Source organism: Macrobrachium nipponense, chromosome 43 (genome assembly GCF_015104395.2).
Source record: "Macrobrachium nipponense isolate FS-2020 chromosome 43, ASM1510439v2, whole genome shotgun sequence".
NCBI classification, from domain to species: Eukaryota; Metazoa; Arthropoda; class Malacostraca; order Decapoda; family Palaemonidae; genus Macrobrachium; species Macrobrachium nipponense.
Genome location: NC_061104.1, coordinates 8,506,614 through 8,530,254, shown reverse-complemented (window position 1 = coordinate 8,530,254; position 23,641 = coordinate 8,506,614). Strand labels below are relative to the sequence as shown.

At 42.2% G+C, this 23,641-nt stretch overlaps 1 long non-coding RNA gene across 2 annotated transcripts in view; it reads left to right on the top strand.

Annotated features, from left to right (window-relative positions):
• The window catches only part of LOC135213516 (uncharacterized), a 116,441-nt gene that overhangs the window by 91,178 nt on the left and 1,622 nt on the right, over window positions 1–23,641 (top strand). The window contains exon 3 of one of the 2 annotated variants that reach the window (XR_010314151.1): window positions 2,938–4,454. The exons of the other annotated variant lie outside the window; for it this stretch is intronic. This is a non-coding gene — a long non-coding RNA (uncharacterized LOC135213516). Of the gene's footprint in view, window positions 1–2,937; window positions 4,455–23,641 lie in introns of those variants that run through there. 2 annotated transcript variants of the gene reach the window in all.

The window sequence follows — 23,641 nt, the reverse complement described above, 5'->3', positions numbered from 1 at the left end:
TGCCTGATAGCAGCTCAGTATCAGCTGGGTCTCCGAGATTTACGGTCGGCTATGTCTCTCTCCCCTGCTTTGATTGACTACCGAACCGTATCTCTGCCCAACAATCACGGACTTAGGTCTCTGATTAATGGGGATTCTCGCATACATGAAGGACCATCTACTGCTGTGACGCTTGATTTCATCGCCTTCGACATTGCAAGAATTTTCAACAGAGATATCTCTTGGACTCTTTCATCTTTCTGTTTACCGCACGGTAACAGAAGTCTGTACTAGTCTCCCGCTGCATCGCACTGCGATAATGCGAATGATTTTTGCAGACATCTGAGTTTGTCTTCAAAATATCTCGTATTCGTAGGTGTGCAATTGTTCATTGTTCACCCCGAATTAACAGATGTGTCAGAAGACATCGCCTACTCTCCGACCTGACAGCTCTACTTCCAAATGTTCAGCCCATGAGAAGCAGTTCTTCAGGTAGTACTTCCCTGTGTCTTCATTACTGGAAAAGGGCTCCGCTTTCATTGCAACTATGACACTCACCGGACAGCAATGAAATAGCGGTTAGCGTTCTCAGTCTTTGTAAGCACAGGTTCAGAATCTTGAGAATCCTTCTCTCGATTCAGCTGTGAAGACGTAGGTTGCATTTTCTGTCCACCTTCGTCTTCAACGGCACATAGTGTTGTTTCTCCTTAGCTGAGATTCAACTATACTATGAGATGTCTTGCCATCAGGGACCTTGGTCTCTAGAAGGCAATTGACTTTCGCTTGTTGGGCACATGCCTTAAGAGAATCATCACCTCGCCGTCCGGCATCGGTGACGAACAAATAAATTTGTTTAGTCTCTTGGCATAACCCTTTTAGGGCGAAGGTCATGTGACTTGCTCGGATGCTTGGACAACTTGCCTCCTACTGAACGCTGTCAGTCGGCAGCTGTCAGAGTGCCCGAGTCAGCTACGAACTTCGCTGTGGACTTAGTTCGGTTGTTCCAGATCAATCTTTTCTTCGTCCTAATGGCTTGTCCCAGTACCCATACCATCGACGCCCACGATGGAGTGTCGGTGTCCTATCCACCACCGAGAAGAAGAACTTCACTGCATGGGGATAGGAGAATGCGAGACACTTCGATGCAGACGCATAGACCAGTATGGGTACTGGACATCACCGAAGTCGAGAAGAGGGATAGGTCATGCGACCATTCCCTTCTTTTCCTCTGAGGTAACTGCATGACTTTTCCTGCGAAGTCAAGCATCCAGGGGATGGGGATCCATGACGCTTGATTTCGTACTGAACTTCGTAGCGAAGACTCAGAACACTTCGGTCCCTGACGATTGGTTAGAGTCCTTCACAATCCCCTCCCTAATGGACTTCACCGCCTTCGATGCGAAGGAGATGCTGCTTTGTCCTGTGAAGGCGCGACGGCGCTATCTGAAGAAACTCGACATCCCAGGCTGAGTGTTGAAGCTTCTTTGTCAGCACCAGGATGACCTAGAAGTAGTACACTCCCTCGAGTCCCGCAAGAACTTCTCCGTGGCGCAGGTACTGAAGGCAGGGGTCTGGTACAACCAGACCACTTGCACCTCCTTCTACCTTCGGGATGTTGCCCGCAGGTCCTTGGATCGTTTTCCTTGGGACCCGTGGTGGCTGCTCAACACGTTGTGTAGCTAACCCAGACCCTCGCAGGCTGAACAGCATCGAGTCCTGGTGTGACTGTAAGAATGGATGAGTGAATGAGAGAGTGACTGGCTCCTCTTCCCATCTTTTTCTCCCCCTCTACCTGTGGGTAGAGGGATACGGTCGTCACCTTGCTGGATAAGGATGAGATGCAGGTGAGCTACTCGACAGAGCCCCATCCTATCCCTTTCACTAGGGATGGGAGCGAATATCCACCACTTCCTCCTACAAGGGGGGGGAAGTGGATGCCAACAAGAGACAAACCCATAACTTTATGTTGCCTCTTGCAAACAGGAACTTGTTCTTGCTTGCTGGTACGAAGAGATACACTTGCCTCTCTCTTAGTACTTGGTCCAGAGGTCTGACCATTGATCCTGAGGTGCGCACCCCGATCAATCTGACAGAGGCTTGGATCCCTCCCTCGCTCTTACGACCAGGGAGGCAGTCCAAGGTTGGGCGAACACCAGTCTGTTCACAAAAGATTCAGATTCCTCCCACCAAGAAGTGAGTCTTCCTATTGTAAAAGGACCGAAAGGTTTGTATCCCGTGTCGGAACAAATGACAATTTGTCCAAAATTGCATTTTTCCTAACTATACAAACCTGAGGTCCTTTTACACATAGCCCCACCTCATGCCACTCCTCACTCTGCAGTTTTTGCTTGGGCCGAAAGCAAAAGTGATTCTTCACCTCCCAGTCGCGCGGGGCGCGCACTGTCGGACAAGCAGTTAACTACCGAACCCCTTGTTTGAAAGCTTACGACCTATCCAGCTGCCGCTAGTAACCTTCCTATTGTAAAAGGACCTCAGGTTTGTATAGTTAGGAAAAATGCAATTTTGGACAAATTGTCATTTTTATATGGTTTGAACAAATTTCATCATTTCACTTTTGGTCATTTTGCGACTGTGATCACTGACCACCAACCATTAGTGTATATATTGTTAGAAAACCTTTTATGTGTGCACCTAAGCGGTTGCAAGCAATGCTTCTTCGTGTTCAAGAGTACACTTTTGAAGTAGTCTACAAATCTGGCAAGGACATTCCAATTGCTGATGCACTGTCTCGTGCCCCTACATCTAGTTTGAAGTGTGTAGAAGCTGTATCTGTCAACAATTTGTCATTTCGTCATTTAGGCCTTATCGTCTTGACGAAATTAGAGCAAAAATGTAGTCTGATAATACCTTGATGACTTTCAAACAGACTATCATAGAAGGATGGCCTAAAAATAAGTTGTTGATACCGCAGTCCCTTACATCCTATTTCTATTACAGAGATGAACTGTCAGTACAAGATGGAATAATTCTTTGTGGTGAACATGTAGTCATTCCGACATCAATGAGGTATGAAATGAAACTGAAGGTACATGCTGGTCATTCTGGTATATACGTACTCTTGTCTACACCGAGCTCGAGAACTGATATATTGGCCAGGAATTTCAGCAGAGATTAGACAATATGTGGAATCGTGTGATGTGTGCCTGTTACTCCTTTAACAGCCTGAAGAGCCACAACATCTCCATGAAGTACCTTCTCGCCCTTGGCAAAAAGTAGGATCTGATATGTTTACTATTGAAGGAAGAAACTACCTAGTCACAGTTGATTACTACTGTCAGTTCTTTGAAGTTTATTATCTGCCAGAAACTACATCTGATGCTGTGATCACCAAATTAAAGCATCATTTCGCTCGTCATGGCATTCCTGATACATTGATTTCAGATAATGGTCCACAATATTCTTCTCATGTGTTTGATAAGTTTGCTCGAAAGTGGGGATTTTTTCATGAGCCTATAAGTCCAGGGAACAGCAAAGCTAATGGTGCAGCTGAAGCAGCAGTTAAAATTGCAAAAAACCTAATGAAAAAGTGTAAGAAAGCCTAAGAAGATCCATACTTGGGACATAGAAACTAGCCCTGTACAACGCTTAATGGGTAGACGTACGAAAACATTGATTCCTACAGTTAGCAATCACCTCACGCCATCTAATGTTTCCAATGATAAAGAAAGGAGAAAGCTGATTGACAAAAGATTTGCTGTTGCTGATCATTACTCAAACAGAAAACAGTTGAAACCCTTGTGTATTGGAGACACTGTTAGAGTTCAACCCATTGACAATAAAACAGAAGAGGGGAACACAAGCAACTGTCAGTGAAAAACTTAATGGTCATAGTTATGTAGTATGTACTGATGATGGAGGAACATACTTGTAGAAATAGACAATTTTTAAGAAAAGCAGTAAAATCTAGAGACAAAGTCTCCAGAAACTCCTTATTTTAGTTCTGTGGCTCCTGTTCCTATTGATATTGATGACAATGCTAGTAATAAAAATAGTAAAGATGTTTATTCTCCATGTAGAACTCCAGATGTGTCAAAGAGTAATAACACTGAGTCGGATATTATAAAAACTAGGTCTGGTAGAACAATTAAAGTTCCTTATTTTGAATGATGCGTTCTGTTTATCTTGGTGAGAAGGTCTCATTTTGATTTCTCATCTCATTTATGTTTTGTTATGCCATTTCCTGTATTGTGTGTACTGACACTAGTGATGTTGCATGTACCCTGATATGCTAGTTGTGTACTTATAGTTCTGTCTTATTGTTTGATCTCTCTTACTAAAGAAGGGGGATGTTAAGTGAACCTTGTAAAAGTAAGATATCTATGAAACATGTAAAGTATGATATCTATGAATCATTGTACAAAATTAGTGTCAGTCAGTTATCTTTTGTATATCTTTAGACTCTCTCTGCACTGTGTATATAGAATAAAGTCTCGTATCAAGATGTGACTTTTCAATCATAATAGGCGCCCACATAATGAATAAAAACAGGCTGGGAACCAAACACCGGTGATCGTGCAGCCAGGAACCAGACGACGGAGCACGCTCACCATCAGGATCCAGGCACGGAGCGGAAGGATGGCTTCAAGTGCCAAAAGAGTTTCCCTTTGGGTCGTCCTCCTGTAGCTGTCACCGTACCTGCTGTCTCCGTTCCTGCCCGTGGAAGTGCTTCCGCCCGCAGGTCCTTCTGGACAGATGGAGTTGAGCCCTGTTGCCACCGCAACTGCCCCAGCTCCATCCTGGATGGGGGACCTGTCTGCTGTCCTGAGGAAGCTAGCGAAGAAGTAGTCCCAGAAAAAGAGGAAGGTGTCGTCTTTATCGTCTTCATCTTCGTTGTCGTCTTCTGCCGCCTCTTCCCCTTCAACTTCCAAGGCCCCCCAGCCGAGGAAGAAGGAGGCCTCCCCCCCTCCCCAAGAAGTCTCGCTCAGAGACTTCTAAGACTGTCCCGCTCCTGCAGGACAGGTGGGTCTGCAGCTGGTCCTCCTGTTCCTCCGGGAACGGGGCCTGTCTCTCCTTCCTCAGGGAAGAAGACGGGGACCGTGGAGGTACCAGGTACCGCTGGTACCTCAGCTCCCGGTTCCAGAGGTTCCACCTCCGGACCGGGAACCGTCTAGGCAACTCGCTCGCGAGCACCACCGAGTGTACGGTCACCTACCGGTGATCGTGCATCCAGGAACCAGACAACTGAGCACGCTTACCGTCAGGATCCAGTCAAGGAGAGAAAGGATAGTAAGAGTCGCTCAGGTGACTCTCCAGACCGGTGATCACTCTCGCAACGATCGCCCAGTTCCCAGGGTTGACGTGACGGTCCCACCAGACCGTCCACATGTCGAGGCTGGGAAGAGGTTCCCCCGGACACCAGGAACAACCTCGGCTGCTCTTGGTACCATGGCGCGTTGTGAGGACAGTGCTCGCTCTCACCGCGTTAGTGGACACTACCAGTCACCCGACCGTTGCTCCCACCGGGACCTGACGGCTCGCACAACTGATAGCAGCTCCCCTGATGCACGAGACCAACGCTACCGCCCTCGGTTCAGCGCTTCTCCGCATGGAGACCGCTGGTCCAGACCTGCATCTTGATTGCCGTCGCGGGTTGGTGATCGCCTGCAGTCCTCCCAACCTGCCAGTTCTGCTGGTAGGCAGGACAGGAGCATCAGGTCTTCCTCACCTGTCCCTTCAACCTCCTCAGGCTACACCAGGATGAGCGAGGCGAACAGGAGTGACCGTGAGGAGTGCACTCCATACAGTCCAGCCACAAGAGCCTACGAGCCTGGCTCGGTCCTTCGACCAAGCAGATCGTACACTCAAGTGGTTGGAGGAAACCACGAGGGGTCTGGCGAGGTTCTTCATCCTGAAGGAAGAGTGTCTCGGGAGGTGATCGGCCTGGATGGATCTGACGGTCCATCGCCTCAGGACGCGATCACCCCCGAGATACAGAGGTCCTTTGCAGAGGTCATTGCGCTGATTCGTCAGCACAATGACCTAGGGGTATAACTCACCACCAGGAATAATGGAAGATCGATCTTGTGTATGGAGAACACTCACAGTCACACACCAAAATGAATAAAGAATTGTACTTAGCTGCGGTATTTAAGAGGAAGATCGTAGTGTTTTGATGACGTCACGGCCTCGCCTTTTCCCATCCTGCTCCGCGGTTGACCGATATCTCAACTCGCCTTCTGATCATGCGTTGTTTGTTTGTTGAATGATTCAGTTCCCGTTGCTGCATACACGTCCGGTTTGTTTCTTGAAGATATGTGATGAAAGACGTTCACTAAACGATGCTATAGCCTCTTGAATGCATCTCGATGAAGGACATTTCTTAGTGTTTGTAGGATGCTTTTTGTTGCCTCTGAGTTGCTTGAAGATCCTCTTTCCTCTGTTGACTTCTGATATATTACATTTTCTATGATTCATTAAGCTTCGGTTGACGTAGAGACGTCTCGCTGCCACCAGATATACGGGATACGCCTATGTATAGAAAGGCGTCCCGTTGGATGTTATACCCTGCGATGTTATACGCAATTATCTGTTTGTCTACTTCCCATTCTCATCGGAGTGACATCGATGCAGAGAGAGTTTCTAAGTTACGTTAGTATCTTCTTTGAGTATAGAGGTGAAGACTTCAAACTCATCGTTGTCAAACTTAGCATATATTTTGAAACTATATCTCTTGAGTAGAGGAAGAAGTGATTTCAGAGAACTTGTCTCGATGAGTGGAAGTAGAGATCTAAGTTACAAAGTCTTTACAAAAGATAGTAGAGCAAAGCTTAGCTCAGCATACATAACATACAGACAGATGAACATGTGACCAGGAAGTCACGTGGTGTCTCTGCAGGTTATAGGTCACCATGTTCTCATACGAAGGCACTGTGACCTGTTTTACAAGACAATGCTTTTGATTACACAGGCAAATGCAAACCAGGGCGTCGCAGACACAACACAGCAGTGTCTAGCTTGCGTCCTGTTTATTAGCTCTTATCGCACTCCTTGTTCTCGCCAGTGACCCCTTGGGTCATGGGCTTATTTACATATATGGAATATATGTCTATTAAATGTGATCATTACACATTTGTAGGGAAGGCGGCAGCAAACAAAGGCAACTCTGTTGAGCATATACCTCAAAGGCTGCAAACACGACTGTCAAGACCACTGGCATTATACAGCTCGTCTGCATTGCTGTGTGTGGCACGTCACCTCGTGTGAAAACCAGGATTCATAACGTAAATGACAATTACAGACATTAACCAGATATACAAAAGATGATCTCAGTAACCCTATAACGCTATGTGCCAGTTGTGATGGCGACTTAGAATCATTGATATTAACTGCTATCAGTGAAGGTATTACTATCATTACCTTATAAATGTTGATAAGCAAACCCATCAAGACTTAAATTAAGGTCACCCAATGTCACACCATTAACCCCCACCTTGTTATAAATATCCTTCTATCCCTGCACCTCCTCATATTTGGGATTTCAATGTCTTATAGTTATTATGAGATTGTTCTGATGGATGTTTTCTGGAAGGTAAAATAATACTCGGATGACAGTATTTCATACGCCATTTATTTTCCAAATGTTTACAATTTTTCATTACAAAAAATAAAAACATGGCTATATAAAAGACTAATGAACAGAAGATATCGAAAGTGGTGGGTTTCTTGAATAGCTTGGAGGGGGAACACCAACAAGGTGTGTTGGATGTTACCGCTGAAGCCATGAATAAAGAGGGAGTGAGTGAGCAAGCGTGAGCCGGAGGGCAGGGGGTGGCGGTGTGGGGGATGGTTAGCTAAGACGTGACCGATCTGACCAGGTCTAAAGACTGTCCCCAAATAATTTGAGACTAAATATGTTAATAATGTAGTTTTGCAACACCTACATAATTTATGCCCCACCATCATTATATTAATGCACCGATGCATACATTTCACTGCATTTCATTTCACATAATTTATTTTCACAAACAATTTCGGAAATAATATAATAAATATTCTATAATTTAAGAAATATAACAAATTGAAATACTTTCTATAAGTAGCCTAAATGGTTGTGAGGGGTGGAGCCAAGTGGCGCATCACACTCAAATACTGGTAACTCAACTAAGTTATGCCATAAATACAAATCCTGTAGTACTAGATTAGCATATCCAGTAACGTGTTCTTAGCATTGATTCATTAATAAAATATCCTTGCAAAACTGATGCTTTGATGACTTATATAACCCATGGCTACAAAACCTGGTGTGTAACATCTTTGTGACCAGATTCGTATATTATTAGTAATTCAAGTAATTATAGTCCAGTCAATCTATGGCAAAAATAGATACAGACTAGCACAAGTTGGTAGAGTAGCCATTCACGGTTTTGTGATCCTTGGCCACATCCAAATAACATATCAAACATCTACCATTATTTAAATAGTCAATCCAGGTGATATAAGATGGAGGACAGAATGAGATAGATAGATAGAGAGAGGGAGAGAGAGCGAGAAAGTACAGCTGCTTAAAGGATAATTAAAAAGGATATTTTCGTCTGAATAAGATTAATATGAATAGTCAGAGCTAACAATATTTAAGGCATTTTTATTTAGAAAATGTGATAACGATTAAAAACAATACGACGTGATAAGATTTCATAACATTTTCCAAAAAATATATGATAACATATTTCTTAAAGCAGAAGGTCTCTAGTATATCCGTCAGATTATAAACTAAACTTGAATAAAAGCTCTCTCTGTCTCTGTGTGGCGGAATCACAAGCCTAAAAACAAGCGGGCGAATCCCCCCTACATAAACCTAATCAATCCAGCTACCAAACTCACCTTCAGTCACACTTCCCTCTCCACACTACAGAATACATGTGGGACAATAAACCTCTTACACAAGGAAAAAAAGAGAAAAAAAAAAACTCAAACACGTACTCGCCCAACTCCAGATACTCCGAGCTCTGCTGTGCTGTCCGCCGGTCAAGGTTGCTGAGACACCAACAACAACAACCAAGAACCACAACCCCACAACACAGCAAACCAGCAAACCAACAAGGAACACAACCACAACTCAATAACAAACAAGGAATACAACATCAAGACCACTGCACAATCACCAACACACAAAAAAACACAAAATGGCAGCACACACACACTAACACCACCAAGGAATCACAGCAGCTCACCAACAACCACTCTCAACAACTCACAACCACACCAAGAAGCCACAACATCCCCCCAACAACAACAACAACAACCCTTAACTACAGCAACTCACATACAACCCAACAGGAACTCACAAGCACAACAAATCTAATGACACAGGTGCAACAACCCCAAAGCAACAAAATCAAACTTAACATAAACTTAACCAACAAATCAATAACACACAACTGACTTTCAATGCCTCCAACACTATTCACGGACCGCTGCCAACACTACTGATCTTTACAGCCTCTGCCTAAAGACTGACTGAAACACAGAACTCTAACAACTAACTCCAGCTGCACCAGCAGACAACCCAGAACTCACCAACAGGCAATTCAATCGTTAACCATCCAACCACCAATTACCCCCCCCCCCCCCCTCTCTCTCTCTCTCTCTCTAGGACGTTGTCAAATGGAACTCCCATAACTCCTCCGTATCTCTCTCTCTCTCTCTCTCTCTCTCTCTCTCTCTCTCTCTCTCTCTCTCTCTCTCTCTCTCTCTCTCTCCATATATATTTCATTCAATATTGCATTTCTGTGCGTGATTACTGCAATTTCCCTCCTCATCCCTTTCGAACCATTCTAACTATGTACTGGTTGTTTGAACAAGGGCCACTTTCAGGGCAGGAAGGGCATGATCTCATCAAGCCAGGCCTGGCAGGGCGACATCGCTTTTGTAATTGGGTGTACATAATAATTTACAAAGAGAGAGAGAGAAGTGAAATATGCATGCACATTGAAAAAAATTTAATACTACATATCTTAAACGAGTTTTTAGGACCAAATAATACTCTTTTAAACAAAATGAAACAAACTGCTAACAGGCAACTATGCCTACCCTTGTTCGTTGCAGATCATTCTGGGGTGTTGGCTAAAAGAGCAAGCTAGGCAGAAATGAATTCCTGAAGATACAAAAATATACTTTTTATTTCCCAAATTAGCTAACATTAAAATGGAACAAAATCAATTAATAAAAATGGAATAAAATTAATTAACTCTAACCCAAAGAACCTTTAAACTGTCGTTTCCTCTCCAAATCATATTTAAGTAACCCCCCCCCCCCTTATCTCATTATGTCCAACTAACCACAACTTTTTAATAAGTCAATAAAAGTCTCAGAGAATCCATTTTTCTATATGGTGACTTTGAACCCATCTGAAATAAAGAGACCACAATTATTACACCACTTTACCCATGAAAGTATTCAAAAGAATGTGTACTGCACCACACTCCTCATTCTCCAACATAACAATTATCACTTCAAAGGTTAACTTTTTCAAAGTTCTTTCTTACGTTACCTTATTCAATGGATCTGCAACACCTCTTCCAGGCGTGTTCCGCACTGTCACAAGTAATGAATGAGTGCCCTCTCTCAACACCTATTCCCCATAACCAAAGTCATATATCGTTCGTTATGAACACACACGCAAACATGCCCCGTGTGGCTCCCAGCAAACACAGCTGCTCCATGCCCAAGGCATGTGATTTCCGAGGCGTCACCGACCTCAAAGTGCATTGGTCATCTTTCCTGGCTGTTTTTCATTTCAGTATTCTTCGAGGAATCCAGTGCTTGTCTCTAACCGACCTGTCTTCTAACCGGTAAGAGCTGAGATTAACAATTCACTACTGTGCCTTTTAAGATGGCTCGGCCACCTATGTCTTTTGTGTACTCCTGTCGCACACCACATCGGCAACTGGTATATACTAGTTCATAATGTCTTAATTTGCCACAAGATTTAGAACTACTTCCGTTGCTGGGGCCCTCATACTCCGTCGGTTGCACAGAAATTTGATAACTCCTAAAACACATATTGTGATCATCATTACGGCTACCATAACCGCAGTCACTGGACCTATGTAGCGTTCGTCGAAGAAGAATTCATCCCCATCATTGTCCATTAGCGGTGGAACTGTAACCGTCTCCAATGTAGGTGGAACTTGAACCACCTTGTGGTTTCATGTAAGTGTTTCACGAACACCTTTGTTGAATATTTGTATATCTCGGTTGAGCGCGTGAACCTTGTCGAAACAACTCAGCATGCACCATTATTCAGCATCTGCGACCCCTGTAGGTGTATCCTAACACCCCCATTGCTGAACTGTCCCAGAATGTATCCTGAGATGATCCACCGACGACATCTCATCCATTGCAAAGGCGATCCGTAACATCATTGCCCGTGTGTAGATCCGACCTCTGGAGTTGTAGATCCGAGCTGTTTCCGTCGTCACCCTTGCATGAAGTTTGGAATTCTCTAAAGTCATTGTGTGTGTGTATTTAAAAAGTCTACATGATCATAGAATAACTAAAGTCTTGCTTTAACACACGAATCTGTCATCAACTAATACCCAATCTTATAGTCAATTATTAAAAATTCCTCACTAAAATAGAATATGATCTTTACCCACTGAATCATCATAACTAATCCTATATCTGACAAATATACTATCAAAAGCCCCCTTAATGCCTATACAGCAAAACCCCCTTAATGTTTATACAGTTAACCTCCATCTAACATAATGCTGAATATCCTTTCTATCTTACATATACCAAGATAAATTCTACCTGCTTTCTATAATAGAAATGCTATGTAAAGCTAAATTAACTCTTCCCATTACAAAATGTATAAGGGGAGAAAAAAAATTATTTATATATACGTATATAATTCAGCGCTTTTCCATATAAAATGTATGTATAGTTATGGAATTTGCTGCCGCAACATATCCTATCAACCCGAATTGACCCCTTACATTCTTCCCCAAGGAATGTCATCATCAACATCTCTGAAAAAGGTGCAAACCTCCGAGAAATCAACTCCAGAAGAAAAAATCAGCAACCGGTCTCATCACAGCATTGTCAGCATTAAGGCACCTGTGTATACCTCATGTGCTCAAATTGCACTAGGGACTTGTCTAGTCAGACTTGCAACCTCAGAAATCATCATTCCTTCAAATGGCCCAAAAATCTTTACTGATACTATAGAACCATATTCCTCAAAAATTATCCCTAGGACATCCTCAAAGGTACCCAAAAATTGTCCTCGAAAACATAACTCATTCATGATACTGCCACATGTAAGCAAAACCGCATAACCACCTAGTCGGGATATAAACCACAAGTCAACAATTATATACGTCAAATATAACCACTGGTGAATATAAAAATATAACACCTTCATAGGGACCTATAAAACCACATTGCAGTAGTGCCACCCCCCCCCCCCCCCCCCAAAGAGCCATAATACCAAAAGAACCACAATATCTACCTCTTTGGCTCGTAAAACCACAGATCACCACCAAAAATTATAACCACAAAAAACCCACCATCAAAGATTATAGCCACAAAAAATTCAGCCCCAAAAATTCACCACCAAAATAGCAACAAAAATTCAGCCCCAGTAAACCCATACCGCCAGGGATCACCACACGGACCTGTTATAATATTTCTCAGCTTAACAGAAATTTCTCATACTTTTCCTCGTGAAATAATTACCTCTGGTTTTTACGCCAAATCGCCGCAGTTTGCGCATAATAAGAAAAATAGTAGAAGAAATGAAAGAAAGAAAAAAACATTACATTAAACTGACTAATCACATTTCACCATCGATTTGCGAAACCAAAAAAAAATGCAACTGCACAATATTCTATTGTTACCACGACCAACTTTTTAGTTTTGATATATGAGTTAATTTCAACTGATCTGTTTTTTTTTCATCATTAGACTATAAATCTGTTTCCTGTCTTTTCCTCAACAACTCTAAAAGGACCTTCAAATTTCGGACCCAATTTGTATGGAATAATTGTTACTTTATGTATCCCCATGATTTTCGCCAAACATTCAAAAGTTTTGTTTACAAATTCTCTGCCATTGTCGGCTAATAAAAAAACCTCGGGTGAGCCATATCTTCAAATGATACCACTGAAAAATGCTATAGCTACTTCTTCAGCTGTTTTATGCTTAAGTGGAAAATTTCTACTATCCTCGTAAGTTCATCTATTATCACTAACAGGTACTTATTCGCATATCTAGATTCACAGAAATTTCCTAGGATATCCATATGTATTCTCTGAAAAGGTCTACTTGGTATCGGATATGACCCTAATTTGCAGGAAGTTATCCTTGTAGGTTTGCAAGCATTACATACTGTACAGTTTTTCACAAAATTTTCCACATTTTCCCCATATTTTTCCAAATATATTTAGCATGCACCTCATTATACGTTTTTTATATCCCCAAGTGTGGACTACCAAACCTGCAATGTACTATATCCAAAACCACTGCAATTAGGACTTTCAGAATTACGATCTGTGTCGTGTCTCCTTTACTTTCACTAGTCCTTAATTTATATTTAATTTCCATGACCAATAGATTACCTTCTAATTCTAAACCCGAAAAAGGTAACTTAAAACGTTTCCTGACTAATTTCCTTCTAAGATCCACTTTTGTGTCTGCCAAAATTTCATCTTCATCCTGCCTTTGCTCTATGAGACCCATATCCCATTGTATAGAATCACTAGTAACTAGCGCAACTTGAAATCCTTCCGTGTCATAAAAACTTCTACTTAGAGCATCCGCAACTACATTTAATTTGCCTTCTATATATTTGAGCTTTGCGTCAAAGTCCCTGATAGTTAAAAACCATCGAGCTCTTTCAGGTGACAAATCAGGCTTATTAAAAAGATCCAATAATGGCTTGTGGTCTGTAAGGACTTCTACTTTATTCCCCATCAGTAGCATTTTAAAATGAACTAAACTTGATACTATTGCAAAGGCTTCTTTATCTATGGAAGCCATTAATATTTCATTGCTGCCCTTTGTCCTAAACTTCCTGCTATAAAATGCTATGGGATTGAATTTCCCATCAAACTTTTGCATAAGGCAAGCACCTATACCCTCCTGACTGGCATCAGTCACTAATGTGAATGGTTTGCTGAAATCTGGAAATTTCAGAACTGGGGGATTCATTAATGCGAACTATCATTCTAGGGTTTTCCCCATTGAAATTGAATGTCTTCCCGCAATATATCTGTTAGAGGAGCTGCTATGTTAGAAAAACCTTTCACAAACCTATGGAAGTACCCCGCCATACCGAGGAATGACTTAATTTCTTTCTTTGACCTCGGGGTGCGAAAATCCGCTATTGCTTTGACTTTATCGTCGTTTACTCTAATCCCTTCCTTGGATATTACATGACCTAAATATGTGATTTGCTTTTTCAAGAATGAACACTTAGCTAGCTTAATTTTCAACCCTGCTAATCTAAGTCTCCTTAGTACTTCCTTAAGCACTTCCAGGTGTTGCACGATTGAGTCTGTTGCAATTAATAGGGCATTCATATATACAAAAACATTTTTACCCAATAACCTGTGCAAAACTGTGTTCACCATCCTGGTAAAGGTCATCGGACTGCCCAATAAACCGAACGGCATCCGCATAGATTCATAGTGTCCCTTGGGCACTGAAAAGGCTGTATATTCCTTACTATTCTCACTAAGAGGGACCTGCAGAAAACCCTGCGCTAAATCAATTGTGCTATAAATATTATGTCCCCCGATTTCTACAAAAAGATCTGGTATGCATGCGAGCGGATAACGGTCAGGGATTGTTTTTTTCATTCAAACGTCTAAAATTGACGCATACTTGGACAGAACCATCCTTCTTAGGCACTGCTAACAGAGGAAAGTTGCATGGATACACACTAGGTCTAATGATTCCTTCTTCTTCCCATTTATTGACCTCTTTCTCTACCTGTTCTCTGATTTTGAAAGGTATGCAGTATGCAGGAATAAAAATAGGTTTTGTGCCTTTCCCTAAGTTTACCTATGTTTTAACACCACAATCAATCCCAGTTTATCCCCTTGTAAAGGTACTGTATCCCCAAATTCTGCCAAGAGCTCGCTTACCGCTTCAATATGCTCATTATAATCCGCATTAGCTAAATGATCTCTGAATATTCGCTTCCTTGATTGCATTTCTGCCTCTGAAAACTCAGATTTCCCCTCTACCATTGCCACTGAACCACTGTCCTTACTCCAATCTTGGAGATCTACAACATATGTATTCTTCTGGTATTTCCTAACTGTATCAGTAATTCTATCCATGTAACACCAATGTATGATACACTGTTCACTGGTGCCGTGCTAATAACCCCTCTTAGTTTCTCACTACCCTCAATTACGCATACTTCCGTGGGTTTTTTCACTTCCCTCAACTTGACTTTTACCATAGTCTTTGATCCTGGCATTAAAATAACATCCTCTGTTAAAACACATTTATATATGTGGTTAGTACCTCCCTCGTTCCACGATCCCATAAATATCACCACCCGTGGTTCTCATTGCATCCACCCCATTGTTAGTTTCTGCAATAATATCAATATTAGTATCAGTATCACCACCCATAACGCCATTGTTACACCCACCAAAATTGTTACCACCATGGCCTCCAATATCCCGTTTAACATTACCACAATTATTCCCCGTATCATCAGTGTGGGTTTTGGTATCACCACTCCCCATATCCCCAGTATCATCACCATTAGCACCGCCAAACGCACCCCCTTTTTCAATAATCTCCATATCCTCAGTTTCACTTGCATCCTCATAAGGGATAAAAACACCAGGTATTCCAACCGTTATACCACTAACACCCGCATGGACCTAAATCTTGTCTTCTACATGCAGGATGGCTCAGCAAAAGTCTGCTGCCCAACGCAACCCCTTTTATAACCAAAAATGGTTCTATTAACACTCTATCACCCAGAGTAAACCGTATTCTAACACAAGCCAGAATGTTTAATCTATGGGCTTGCACATCACACACCGTCCCCATTGAAGGTTTCAGAGGGTAATGGGAGAACATGGATTGGTACAAATTATGATCCATTAAATTTATACTAGCGCCGGTGTCAATAAAGACCGGGATAACAACATCCTCCCCTGTTCTATATACTATAGGACTGGGCTCTGGAGAGTCCCCCACGAGACCACAATGGCACGTACAAATCATCTGAACCCTTTTTGTTGATCGGCTTTCCAAAAAATTTGCCGATTCCTTGGCCCTCTTAAGTGACCTGACTGGGAAGTTCTCGTATTATAACTCCCAGACTTTTGAGGTGTAGGTCACATCTTTCCATATCTGAGACAGACAAGCTTGCCAGTAGTGATCCACACACTTACACATTCCACAATATTTGACTCTACATACTTTCTTGTGTGGCCTGGTTTATTAGAATTGTAGCAACGCAACTGCTGTTGACTTTGATCGATCGATCCTCTACTATATTCCACTTTTGCACACAAACGTATTTCTCGGACCAGTCCCGTTAAAAAATGTACTATTCACCGAGGGACATTTGGACATGTGTTTCTGAATTTGGGCATAAATTAATTCTTCATCTGATGTAGGTCCAATCTTTTCATCAAAACTGTCCACTATTGCGTTTGGTATGCCGTGTAATAGCATCGCAAAATGGATCAGTTTATGTAAATTGTTGAGTGAGACATTATCTCTATTAACCCATTTAGAATTTTTCAATTTCTGTGTCCATTCCTGCTGAGTCAAAAAGCTTTGAGCTATGCTCAATAAGGCTTGTTGTGCCTTTCTGGATTTCGTACAGCCCTCTTAAATCTCTTACCATATAACCGTGTTCCTTTGAGCCATAAGCCGCTCTTAAAAATGCCTGTAAATCGGTCCATGGCCGACACTTTGTATACTGAAAGCTCCTACACCTGTAGGATAAATCACCTTTATTGAAATCTAACAAGGCTTTTGCCTCCGTGAGTGCCTCAATATCATCTGTAATCCCCTTGGCGTTTAAATAGTTATTCACCCCCTGTGATGGTAATTGCTTCCTAGCAAAGAAAGATAAAGGAAAGGAAAACGCATTTCCTAGAAGTTTGGCAGCAAGGAGGCGTTAGCGCATTGTGTTGGAGGTACCTGTCCTCATGATGGTTCTAGAATCGGCAGGAGTGTTGTGGAACTCGTCAGGCGCCGTCGTGACGTGAGAAATGCCGCGATTTCTGATGCAATACCTCGTCTAGGTTCATCTAAGAAGTTCTGGAAATCTCGGGAGTCTGTGACGCTCGCTGTAGGCCCCGCCCCCAGAATGCCGTATAAATACGACGGATGAATTAGTAGCAGCAGAGATCGTAAAAGAGAGATCACCAGTTAGTCACAGAGAGATATCCTCAGTAAGAGCCACAGATCAGATTATCAGTGAGAGATCAGCAGCAGCAGAGATCATCCGTGAGAGATAAGAGAGAAAGGGACCGACGAAGGATCAGAAGAAAAGTTGCTCGAGAGTTGGTTGGATTTTGGTCAAGCCATCTTCAGGAGTGGACGACCGAGTTATCTCGACGTTGAGAAGACTTCAGAGAAGAAATTGTCCTGCTAGAGGTTTTGGGGAGTTCCTGCCTTTCAAGTATCAAGAGTAGACTTTATTTTCTGCAATACAGAGTCAAGAGGACGTCTGCAATTGCTGCTCTCCTTTTGTGAAGCCACCGCTTCGAGTTCCTAAACCGGCCCACAAGTATTTGAATTACCTCGCTGTTCCCTCAGTTCAATTTGAATTACCTCGCTGTTCCCTCAGTTCATACAGTGTAAGATTCTGTTTTTTTTTTGTAAATAGGAGATACCATTCTGCATTTACCTTTGTTAGTAAGCTTGCAAATAAACCTTTGTTGTGTTAGTGTTTCTTTCTATATTCGTGTCCCCAGTTTCAACTGGTGTTGAAATATTTTTTTTTTATTTATTTCATATCGAACCTGAAGCGGACCTCTCTCAGAGGCCGTAACACCCCCTCAATAAAAGTTTGCACCGGTTGTGAAAGAACTCCGTCTACAATGCCACGGAACGGGCTGACACCCACATTTACACTTGTTACCCTGTGAACCAGGGTCTGGTTACCACTTGTGCCAGCCATTTTGCTTTTTTTATGAAAACCCTTATAACTTCAGGATTCGCCCTGACCTCAGTAACATTGATATATTTGTGCACACACAAACCCTAATACCCCTCCAAAAATTAATAATAATCATCCACCAATAAAAGATAAAATAAACATGCACCGCAGCCAACAAATCGCTATATGAAATCGCCACTGCTCAGGTTCACTTCAAAGGTTAACTTTTTCAAAGTTCTTTCTTACGTTACCTTATTCAATGGGTCTTCAACACCTCTTCCAGGCATGTTCCATTCACAAGTAATCAGTGAGTGCCCTCTCTCAATACCTATTCCCCACAACCAAAGTCATATATCATTCGTTATGAACACACACGCAGACATGCCCTGTGTGTCACCTAGCCCAAGGCACATGATTTCCAAGGCGTCACTGACCTCAAAGTGCTTTGGTCATCTTTCCTGGCTGTTTTTCATTTCAGCATTCTTCGAGGAATCCAGCGCTTGTCTCTAACCAACCTGTCTCTAACCGGAATGAGCTGAGATTAACAATTTGCTACCATGCCTTTTAAGACATACATATTAAGATTATGGGTAAATGTGAATAAAACAGAGGTTTTGCTGAGCAGTAAGGAAGATAGACAGAATAGTAATACAAGAAAGAAGAGGCTCAATTATAAAACAGGCAGAAAAGTTTAAAGTACTTAGGATCTACTTTAAGCCAAGAGGGAGGATGTAAGGCTGAAATTGACAGTAAGGTAAAAGCTGCATGAGGGAAGTGGAGAGAGGTAGCTGGAGTGGTATGTGATAAGAAAATGCCCATCAAGCTAAAAGTCAAGATATATAACACAGTGATAGGACCAGTGTTAATGTATGGAGCAGAAACATGGGCTCTAAGAAGAAAAGAGGAAGTAGAGCTTGAGAGAACAGAGATGAGAATGCTGATGTGGATTATGGGAATATTGCTGCTTGAGAGACTGGAAAATTATGAAATAAGAAGGACAGGCTTAGTAAAGATTACAAAGGTGATAAGAGAGTGACGATTGAGATGGTATGGACATGTGTTGAGGGTGGATGACGAGGAGAGAGTGAAGAGGGCTTGAGAGGAACCTGTTAGAGGTAAGAAGATCGAGAGGGAGACAGAGATTTATATAGCGAGATAAAGTGAAGGGAGATATGGAGAGAAGATGTTTGGTGGAGGATGATGCCTTTGATAGAAGGCAGTGGAGAAGGCGCATCAGGCAGCTGACCCTTTAATGTAGGGATAACAGTGGGAAAGAAGAAGACATATTAAGATTACGTACATACTACACACACAAATCATATGAGTACTCACCAGTGATAAATGTTGATTAAAGATGATGGTGATGAATTTGCGGTGCAATCTGATGAATGACGATGAAGATATGACTTCACAGCAAAGCAGAGGAGTTGCATCTCTGTGGACTCCTCTTCACCTTCCAGAGGCACTTCTTCAGGCACTTGGAGAGGCACTACTTCAGGCAATTCGAGAGGCACTGCTTAAAGTGATTTGGGAAGCACTTCTTCTGGGGTTTGTGGAGGCTTTGGAGGTTCCTTCTTCGTCCATTTGATGAACATGGTGATAGGCACCTGTTGTCGCTGCTTTTTCATGCTGAAGAGGGCTTGATTATAGGGCTCCAATGCCAAATTAAGGATATTTGAAAACTTTAAGTAGAATTTCATATAAGGATCTTGTTGAAACCATCTCCTTCATAACCTTAATCATCCTCTTAATTTGGGACAGATGTTCCAAAGTCAGGCCCTCCTCCTCCTCCACCGAACTTGGCATGTCTTCTTCCTCACAGGTAGCCTTTGCCAGGTCTTTCAAATCCTGGTTCATCAGGGAGCCAGAGTGAGCATCACTGAGGGTGCCGACTTCATCCTCAGTGACGTTGAAACCTTCTCCACCTAGAATCCTCACCAACTGGAATGCCTTATTAATGGCTGAACGTTGAATTTCTTTAGAAAAGAAGCCCTTATAATTGTGAACAGACTCCAGCCACAACTTGTTCCAGCACGCTTCAGGGTCTCCTTCGTGTCCTTCAGTAATTGGTTGATGACAGACAGACATGCAGCAATCTTCAACTTACACCAGTAATCCTTGAACGTAAATTCACTGTCATTGTCCATTGAGATCAGATTTTAGAGTGCCTTTAAGGCACGGATCGCCCCCTGGTCCATAGGATGGAAAAGAGAGGTAGTGTTGGCAGGAAGGAACTTAAGCTGGACTCAATTGTAATAAAGATTGAGAGGGTGGCCGCCAACATTATTCATAATCAGCAAGTCCTTGAACTCCATGCCCAAGTCACTCAGGTATTGTCTAACTTGAGCGATGAAACTGATGGAACCAGTACTCTCTAAGGACTTTGGTGATCCAGCCCTTGGGGTTATGCATCCAGAACACAGGCAATGCCTTGTTCTTATTCTTGAGGCCCTGGGGTTTGTAGCCTTGTAAATGAGGCCTGGTTTGAAAATGAAGCCAGCTGCATTCCCATACATTAGAAGGGTAACCCTATCCTTCTGGACCTTGAATCGGGAGGCTTTGGGTTCGTCCTTCGTGAGGTATGTCTGGGACAGCATCCTCTTCCAGAACAGGCCAATTCATCCATTGAACACACAGTGCTTGGCAAGTACGCTTAAAATCTATAAATCAATCAATCCATATCGAACACTTATTTTGGATGGTAGCCATTCTTCTCAATGATTTTCTTGAACGTCTCCAGATATTTCATGGCCGAAACAGAAGCTGCCTCCCTATGCAGAAAAAGACTTTAGGTGGAACTGCTTTTGAAATCGGTGGAACCACCCCTTGCTGGCCTGAAAACCTTGAGGAGCTGATGATGGTCCTGCTTATGGCTCTCCCTCTTCTTTTGGCACGGGTTCATAGAATCCTAAGAATTCTAATTCCCCCTCTTCACTGCCTTCCTGTACCTCTATATAACAGCCTTCCTGTACCTCTGTATGATTGCCTTCCATAGCAGTCAAACACTGTTGGTACAGTTGTTGTGCTTTCTTGCGAATGATGTTGGAGTGGAGGGGGACATTCTTCTTACAGCAGTCTTGTATCCAGTGCAGATTCCATCTTCATGATTGTTTTATCCCACAGTTGTTGTAACTGTTTTTGCACCAAAGCAGCTCATACTTAGAGCCATTTGCATCTCAGCATCTTTCTTCTTAATGTACCTTGTCGTACTATTGTTAACATTAAAATGGTGCTCTACCACAGCAAAACTTTTGTACTCCCAACTATCGAGAAGTTTTACCTTCTCCTCGAGCTTCACGACTGATTGAAAATGCAAATTTCCGAATGAGTACACCAATGATCAGTATACTTCCTATGCAGTGAAGTTGGAAGATAAGAAGTGCGGGCTCCCAGAATTCCATCTTTATGAGATTGTTTGAGCATTCAGCCAATCAATGCAAAGTTAGCGACAAGGAAAATGAATGGTGCCCCTGGATTGCTTACTTTGCAGGGCATTCTGTGTTCTTTCTCTGCAGAAAGTTAGCTTTGGTAAAGCACCTTTTAGGAAAAACAAATATATGTTGTTGAAATTTTGCTTTGTTTACTACATTAATATATTACTGTACTGTAAAATTTGAAAATTTGTAAATCGTTTTTCATCTTAAAAAATGTATTTAGTTACGAAAATATACTTACCACAGACGAAAATACTATGTACCATAGATGTAAACATGTACCCTGCTATTCCCATCGTCCTGCTTATTTTAGATATGCACTACAAACTACTACATATCCTACAACACTATGTATGTAATATTTAAAAATTTCTTGCAACAAAACACTTGATAAAATGTACAGTAGGTATATGCAGAATATTAATGTTTGTACAACATAAGGGATTTTGACGTAGGAAAAATCTATTTCTGGGTGAGGAAGCCGTGTCGCCCAGTGAAATACGTTCCTTTAGCGCTATTTCTAAGGTAAATTATTGCTAAAATACCAGAGAAATGCTAAATTGGACATCCCAGAATATTCTGACTCGCTCACCCTTTCTAAAAGGGTGTCGGTATGAATCTGGGGCGAGTGCAAAACACTACCACAGCAGCCTCTCCAATTAGCCTTTTCCACATCAAAACCCCTTAGAAAAGGGGAGCCGTGCTACGGCTCACTCCCTGCTACCGCGCTCACGGAGCGACACGGCTGAGCCCAGAAAATGTGTATAAGGCAAATGACCCAGTAATTCAGTTCACTAGTTATCTCTTGTTTGTGCATGTTTTGCATGTATGGTACTATGGACAAAGTATATTTTTTTAAAGAGTGCATATGCCCCCAAAATGCACTGCTTCTTCAAAAGCTTCTGGAAAAAAGCCTAAGTTACAGAGGAAGATCATGACACTCAAGGATAGGGCATGCATTATTGTCATGTTACGTGAACGCAAGTCACAGAGAAGTAGCAGCCTGTTATGGCACCTTTATCCCACCTTTTGGAACAAGATTGGAACAGTTTCATGATCTGTAAGAATTTGTAAAAAAAAGTCAGGCAGCTGCATACTACTAATGAGCTCATGCAGCCTTACCATACAACCTTTGCTAACATGTTCAAATATACCATGACATGCCAGCGCCTCCTGAAACCCCTAAGTGTCTCCCGAAGAAGGTGAAAAGGTGCCCTAAGAGGAGAGTAACTCTACTTTGCTGTGCAGTCATATCTTCATCATTCATCAGTTCCCATTCCTGACAGCATGACGATTACCAAAAATCGTCAAGCCCTGGTTATCTGTGCTGCTAACAGGGGGTCGGTGCAATAACCGAGGCTAGGTGCCAACAAGTGAGGTTCAGTGTATGTTGATGCTGAAAATTCAGACAAGTGCCATGAAACTGGATTGCCGATAACCGATGCCTGCCTGTATTTAATATATTACTGTCCATACTATTATTATTTAATCTTATTACTATTATTATGTGCTACTGTATTATTATTACTGTACGTAGTATGTTATTATTTAATGGGTGACTAAAACAGTCAACAATCTTACAAAAAATGACAAATTTTTAATAGATTTGTATTTTCCATAACTAACAAACCTGAGGTCTTAACAATAAGATAATCTTCTAGTGCCAGCTGGAAACCGGTTAAAAAACAATCAAAGATGGTAAAACAATGAATCTGTGGTATCTTGCAACTCATGCGTATACGAGGTGAATGCTGGTCACTGACCGGGCTTGGAACTTCGTGACTCACCAGTCTTGCCTTAACTGCCTTGGAGAGTTTGAATTTTACTTTGCTCTCCTCCCCCAAGCCGGTTTTTTACCTAAGCCTGTGGTTTTTCCAGCCCAAAAGTCCTGTGGGTGTCAACTTCTTCAGACGGCCTTCCATGATCCCGTGATGTCCTACCTTTAGGACAGTTGCCAATTGCAATAGTCATGCCTTTTTCCTCTGCTTCGTCATTGGCTGTGTTATGTGTAATGCTGGTCTGTCTCCCAAGGGAATATTGGCCCTTGAGGGAGAGAGGGACCATCTACATTTTATTTTTTAGCATTTTACTTTTGTTATGTTGAAGATATTGTGAA